Below are 6,906 nucleotides of genomic sequence, written 5' to 3' on the forward strand. Positions count from 1 at the left end.
CTCAGGTCTCCCACATTGCAGGCGGATTCTTTACCATCTGAGCCACAGGGGAAGCCCAAGAATACTGGAGTGGGTAGCCTATCCCTTCTGCAACAGATCTTCCTGACCCAGGAATCGAACTGGAGTCTGCTGCATTGCAGGTAGACTCTTTACCAACTGAGCTATCAGAAAAGCCCACAACAACTACAGCAACTCTTAATACCTACTTTATTGATGCTTATGTTCTGAGCAAATTATTACATAAACTTCCTTGAAAACACACCAGGATATTTAACAGAATGGAGTCCTCGAGATGACATCACATTGGTCTAACTCTAAACCCTTGCATATCTTGGAAAGGATATCTCCTTTGGACTGACTTGGAATGTCCATGATGTAAAGCTGCTAAGCTGAAAACCAGTTGAGTTTCCTGGGATTAAATATGACTTGCCTTCCTGAGGTCTTATTAGCAATCTCCCAGCCCTCTTTGGTACAGAATCTCAGGCTATAGATGAAGTGAATTGCTCTCTGGCTTTGAGCCCAGCAGAAGGGAGGAAGGTAGCACCTTTCTGATTAGGGGATGAAAAGTCTAATGAGGTCCAGGAGCCTGTCTCCCCTCCCCCGACCACAATCTGTTTTCATCACACAATGAACCACAATGAACCACAACCTGTTTTCATCTCCCCAGACCTCCCCCCATCTTTTATGATTCATCTTAGACAAAGAAAACCACCCTTCGAAAGCTCTGCCCTGTCAGTTTTCCCTGCCTATCACGTGTTAAGATGTGGTACATATACTCCGTGAAACATTTCTCAGTCCTTAAAAAGAACGGATCTGAGTCAGTTCTAGTGAGATGGATGAACCCAGAGTCCGATACACAGAGTGAAGTAAGCCAGAAAGAGAAAAACAAATCCTGTATATTAACACATATATATGGACTCTAGAAAGGTGGTACCCATTTGCAGGGAAGGAATGGAGATGCGGATGTAGAGAACGGACTTGCGGACACAGTTGGGGAGGGAGAGGGTGGGACGAATGGAGAGTGGCATCAGTATATACACAGGACCACGTGTGAAATGGAGAGGTGCTGAGAAGCTGCCATGCGGCACAGGGAGCTTAGCTCCTTTCTCCGTGATGACCTCGAGGGGTGGGATGGGGGAGGGGCGGGAGACTCAAGGGGGAGGGGATATATGTTTAATTATGGCTGATTTGATTTGTTGTATGGCAGAAACCAACACAACATTGTAAAAATTAAAAAGACAAACAAAATCAACCCTACCAAAAAAATGTTAATAAGATTCTCTTTCTTAGGATTGTCATGTTAGGACACTGGTTAATAGAACATATGGTTAGTGAAAACTTAACCATTTTTATTTTTTTTTTATTTGGGAGTAACACAAATATGGTTCTAATAGTTTCCTAAGACACCCCCAAAGTATTTTCAGCATCAGTAGAGAATGTGAGCAGGTCACACACTTTTCAGACTAAAAACACATTGAATGTCTGTTTGCTGGTGTTGGAGTCACACTGCTTGCTTGCTGTGAGAACACGGAAAGTATGTTTCCGGGACTGACAGCAACAGAGCAGTTACTGATGTATTGTAGATGCTTTCCAATTGTCTGTAATTTGTCCTTGTTAAAGACATGCGGCCACTTGAATTCCTTTGGTGATGGTGCTTTAGCAGAGGAGTAATGCACGTCAGAGTTTTGCACAAAAAGCACACCGTATGGGCGTCGCCGGTGGCTCCGTGGTAAAGACTCCGCCGGCCGATGCCGGAGACACGGGCTGGATCCCCGACCCGGGAAGACCACAAGCTGAGGAGCAGCTAAGCCTCCTGACAACCGCTGAGCCTCTGCTCTCGAGCCCGGGAGTTGCGACTACTGAGTTCGCGTGCTGCAACTGCGGAGCCCAGGTACCACAGCTACCGAAGCCCGTGTCCCAGAGCCCCAGCTCTGCAAGGAGAGAAGCCGCGGCCACGAGAAGCCGACGCCCCAACGACTAGAGTGCAGCCCCTGCTCACCGCGACTGGAGAAAGCCTGTGTGCTGCAAGGAAGACGGCGCACAGCCTAAAGTAAGTAAACAAGTACATAAAACTATTAAGGGCTTCCCTGGTAGCTCAGTTGGTAAGGAATCCGCCTGCAGTGCAGGAGACCCTGGTTCAATTCCTGGGTCGGGAAGATTCGCTGGAGAAGGGATAGGCTACCCACTCCAGCATTCTTGGGCTTCACTTGTGGCTCAGTAACTCAGTTGGTAAGGAATCCACCTGCAGTGCAGGAGAAGTGAAGTGAAGTCACTCAGTCGTGTCCGACTCTTTGTGACCCCATGGACTGTAGCCTACCAGGCTCCTCAGTCTGTGGGATTTTCCAGGCAAGAGTACTGGAGTGGGTTGCCATTTCCTGGTTCAAATCCTGGGTCGGAAAGATTGGGTGGAGAAGGGATAGGCTACCCATTCCAGCATTCTTGGGCTTCCCTTGTGGCTCAGTTGGTAAAGAATCTGCCCACAATGCGAGAGACCTGGGTTCGATCCCTGGGTTGGGACGATCCCCTAGAGAAGGGAAAGGCTACCCCGTCCAGTATTCTGGCCTGGAGAATTCCATGGACTGTATATCCGTGAGGTCATAAAAATAAATAAATAAATACATTGAACTATTTTTAAAGTATATGGCAAATAAGCTGTTTCCATGTAATATTTTGTCTAATAGTTAAAGTAATTATGCTCATTATAAAAATTGGGGGAAACTTTGGAAAGTGTGAAGAAGAAAATAAATATCACTCATGATCTCACTGCCTGTTTATAACACTGCTAACTTTGAGATATACCCATGGATACATGAGTATGTATATTACATACATACGTGTAAACAAGGACAAGAGAAGAGCTTTGGTAATTTTATTGCATACGATTCTGTTTACTCCTATGAACATCATGCTCTGAGCACTGTCTCCTGTCAGTACAGAATTTTTTATAAACAGTTTTAAGGGTTTGGTGGTAAAGCACTTCGTGGGCACAGCATAATGTTTCTCTCAGGATTATACAAGAAGGCTGTTTTCAATTTTTCGCTATTATAAACAAGCTACAATGAGCATCCTTGTCCCAAGCCTATAGAATTTGTGAGGATGAAAAGGGATGATCCATGTAAAGTTTCAAATATAAGAGTGATAAACATTCAAAACATTATCCTTTCCAACTCTCTGGTTTCACCTACTTTTCTCCTTCTCTAATTTTAATGTATTTTCCCCCTAAGCAGTGACATTTGATTTTCTTGGGCTTCAGAATCACTGTGGATGATGACTGCAGTCATGAAATTAAAAGACACGTGCTCCTTGGAAGAAAAACTGTGACAAACGTCATGTGCGTACTTGCTAACTTGCTTTGGTTATGTCTGACTCTTTGCAACCCTATGGACTGTAACCCACCAGGCTCCTCTGCCCGTGGGATTCCCCAGGCAAGAATACTGGAGTGGGTTGCCATGCCCTCTTCCAGGGGATCTTCCTGACCCAGGGACTGAACCCACATCTTCTGTGACTCTTGCATTGCAGGTTGATTCTTTACCATGTAGCCATTAGGGGAGCCCAATATTCATGTATGCACACATATATCTGAAAGTCAACAATATTCTAAATGGCTAATAGGTTCATGAGTGATATTTATTTTCTTCTTCACACTTTTCAAGGTTTCCCCCAATTTTTACAATGAGCCTAATTACTTTATCAGGTAGTCAAAATATTTCATGGAAATAGTTTACAATATGCTTTTCATGCATATCTCTGAACACCTATTCTTCCCCATTATAATGCTGTCATCAGTGGGATTCAGCAGTTCACGTAGAGATTTTTTGCTCAGTTATCCCACCCTCGTGAGCCAATCTCCTTGAGTCTGTGCGGTGTTTCAGATCTAGATGTGACTTTCCATTCATCTTTGCAGCTTTGGCCACCTCCCTGCCCAAAGCTCTGGCCCTGGGGCCAAGTCCCTCCGTCTCTTTCCAGCCCACCATTGCCAGCTCTGGCCCTGGGGCCGAGTCCCTCTGTCTCTTTCCAGCCAACCATTGCTAGCCTCCTTCCTGCATCTTTAGCTGGTGCTGCTGAGTTCTTAGACTGCTCATGGCCAAGCCAGGACAAAACAACAGCCTCTGGCGTCCTTCTGGCCAGTTTGTAGCTACGAGGAGGAGCAGCAGCCGCTGGCGGAAAACATGTCAAATAGCCCTGGCTCCTATGGGAATCACAGAGGTAAGCGTTCTCACCCCTTTTAGCCACCTTTCACATTTGATTGATTTTTTTCGATTGGTTGTTTGCCTGACCTGATCAGAGAGTTTGGGCAGTTTCTGTTGACACTTTATTTCACTTTGGGTAAAGTTTAAACATGACTTATCACAACTCTGACACATCTGGAAGGCCATGTTTTGCCCTCCTCCTGTTTTTTTACCTCTTTCAGTTATGAGAATGTATGGTAAAAAAAAAAAAAAAAGCATTATATATATGTAGATATTACTTTGCATCTATTTGCAGAAAGGTCTTAGACATTCCGGGTTGTATTCACAGCTAGGTAATCCTTTCTTTTGCTCAACAGCTAAAACTTTCATATTTATTTCATTTCCCACAGGTGAAAAAGCATCCTTTTCTTGGTGAAGCACCACTGTGGGATTGCAAAGTCCCAGGACCAAGACTTTTTTAACTTTTTATTTTGTATCGGGGTATAGCTGATTCACAAACAATACTGTGATCATTTCAGGTGAATAGTGAAGGGACTCAGCCATACATATACCTGTATCCATTCTCCCCCAAACTCCCCTCCCATTCTGACTGCCTCATAACATTGAGCAGAGTTCCCTGTGCTGTACAGGAGGTCCTTGTTGGTTATCCATTTTAAATATAGCAGTGTGTACATGTCCAAGACTTTTATGTGTCTCTTTCCAGTGAAGTGGCTGAAGGTCTGGAGCTGAAGTTGCAAACGCCATAGCATCCTTGACTCTCAAGTCCAGGTTGATAAAGATCCAAAAGGCCCTCTGGGTCAGCCTTCTGCGTCATGTGGAAGTCCCTGCTACAGACCTTTGTGTGGGAGTCACAGGTCTCTGTACCTGTCTAGCAGAGCCCACTGGGGGCTTAGTCTCTAATTAAAACACCTCTCTCACACTAAATCGGAGAAGGTGATGGCACCCCACTCCAGTACTCTTGCTTGGAAAACCCATGGATGGAGGAGCCTGGTGGGCTGCAGTCCGTGGGGTCGCTAAGAGTCGGACACGACTGAGCGACTTCACTTTCACTTTTCACTTTCATGCATTGGAGAAGGAAATGGCAACCCACTCCAGTGTTCTTTCCTGGAGAATCCCAGGGATGGTGGAGCCTGGTGGGCTGCCGACTATGGGGTCACACAGAGTCGGACACGACTGAAGTGACTTAGCAGCAGCAGCTTACACTAAATGGGATATTATCTCCAGTTTCTTCTTCTCCCTACTTGTTCAGCCAGGTACGCTGCCAGGCTCATGGGATGTCAAGTCAAGTCAATTTCAGGATTTGTTCTTCTTTACTGTTTAACGTTTAGTGTGCATAGTATTAGTTGCTCAGTCGTGTCCGACTCTTTGTGACCCCATGGACTGTAGCCCGCCAGGCCCCTCTGTCCATGGACTTCTCAGGCAAGAATAGTGCAGTGGGCTGCCATTTCCTTCTCCAGGGGATCTTCCCAACCCAGGGATCAAACCCAGGTCTCCTGCATTGCAGGCAGATTCTTTACCATCTGAGCCACCGAGGAAGGGCCCCCCCAATAAATAAAGAAATAAATGTTTTTTAAAATATTTTTTAATTGGAGGATAACTGCTTTACAACACTTCTGCGGTATAACAGCTGCGTTACTTCTGTGGTATCACACCGTGAAACAGCTCTATGTATGCCTATATCCCCTCCCTCCAGAGCCTCCCCTCCCTTCCCCCTACCCACCCCTCCCCCTTCCCATCCCCTCCCCCGATCCCCCCAGGTCGTCACAGAGCACTGAGCTGAGCTCCCCCTGTTACACAGCAGCCTCCCGCCAGCCATCTATTTTCCACAAGGTGATGTACACGTCAGTGCCATTCTCTCAGTGCGCCCCGCTCTCTCTCGGGATCTGTCTTTAGAGCGCTGAGCGGAGCAAGGGCAATGGGACAGAGCATGATGCACAACATTCCCGGGGGACGCAGGGGCACGAGGGCTCAGAGCTGCTCAGGAAGGTGAGGCAAGGCCGTGCAGGTGACGTGACCTCAGCAGAGAGCCTGCAGCGGGGTCAGACTCCATCAGGCGGAGGAAGTGGCGGGCACGTTACGCGTAGGACGGAAACAATCTTCCCAGAGCAGAGGCGTCCGCGGCAAAGCACGCCGGACACGGAGCAGGGTGAAGAGGGCCGGGTGGCTCTGGGAAGGTGGGCTGGAGCAAGGTCGACGCGGACCTTGGGCGCTGTGCCGATGGGCTTGGAATTTAGGCCGCGGAGAAGAGCAGCCATTCAAGTGAGGAACGTATGGGCATTTCAGCATCACAGAAGCAGGATAACCGGCAATCTGAGTCCGCACTGAATTCAGGAAACACTTGGAGGCACGGGAACCACATTCAAAATCTGGTAGTAATCTACAATCATCTTGTGATAATCTACCATGGAAAAGAATCTGAAAAGAATACATGTATCTTCTTCATACATATAATATATAACATATAATATATTATATAACGGAATCCCTTGGCTCTACACCTGAAACTAACCTATCTGGGTGAATCAACTAGGCTTCAGTAAAAATAAATACAGAAAAAAATAATAAAAAAGACATATTTGGAGACAGGATCACAGAACAGAGTGCCTGCTGTACACGGAAGGTGCTGAGGACAAGGCTCCGGAGTCTGTGGCGTCCTGAGAGCATCCTTCTCCTGCTTCTGCAGGAGCCCCCTCCTATCTGGCGCTTACTCAGCTCA

General features: G+C 46.7%; 1 long non-coding RNA gene across 1 annotated transcript; it reads left to right on the forward strand.

Annotated features, from left to right (window-relative positions):
* The first annotated feature begins 1,171 nt into the window (after window positions 1-1,171).
* LOC133232952 (uncharacterized) lies at window positions 1,172-4,870 on the forward strand. The gene is made up of 2 exons (XR_009731519.1): window positions 1,172-4,206; window positions 4,580-4,870. It is a non-coding gene; the product is annotated as an uncharacterized LOC133232952 (long non-coding RNA).
* Window positions 4,871-6,906: the final 2,036 nt, after the last annotated feature.

This window comes from Bos javanicus, chromosome 19 (genome assembly GCF_032452875.1).
Source record: "Bos javanicus breed banteng chromosome 19, ARS-OSU_banteng_1.0, whole genome shotgun sequence".
Lineage (NCBI taxonomy): Eukaryota > Metazoa > Chordata > Mammalia > Artiodactyla > Bovidae > Bos > Bos javanicus.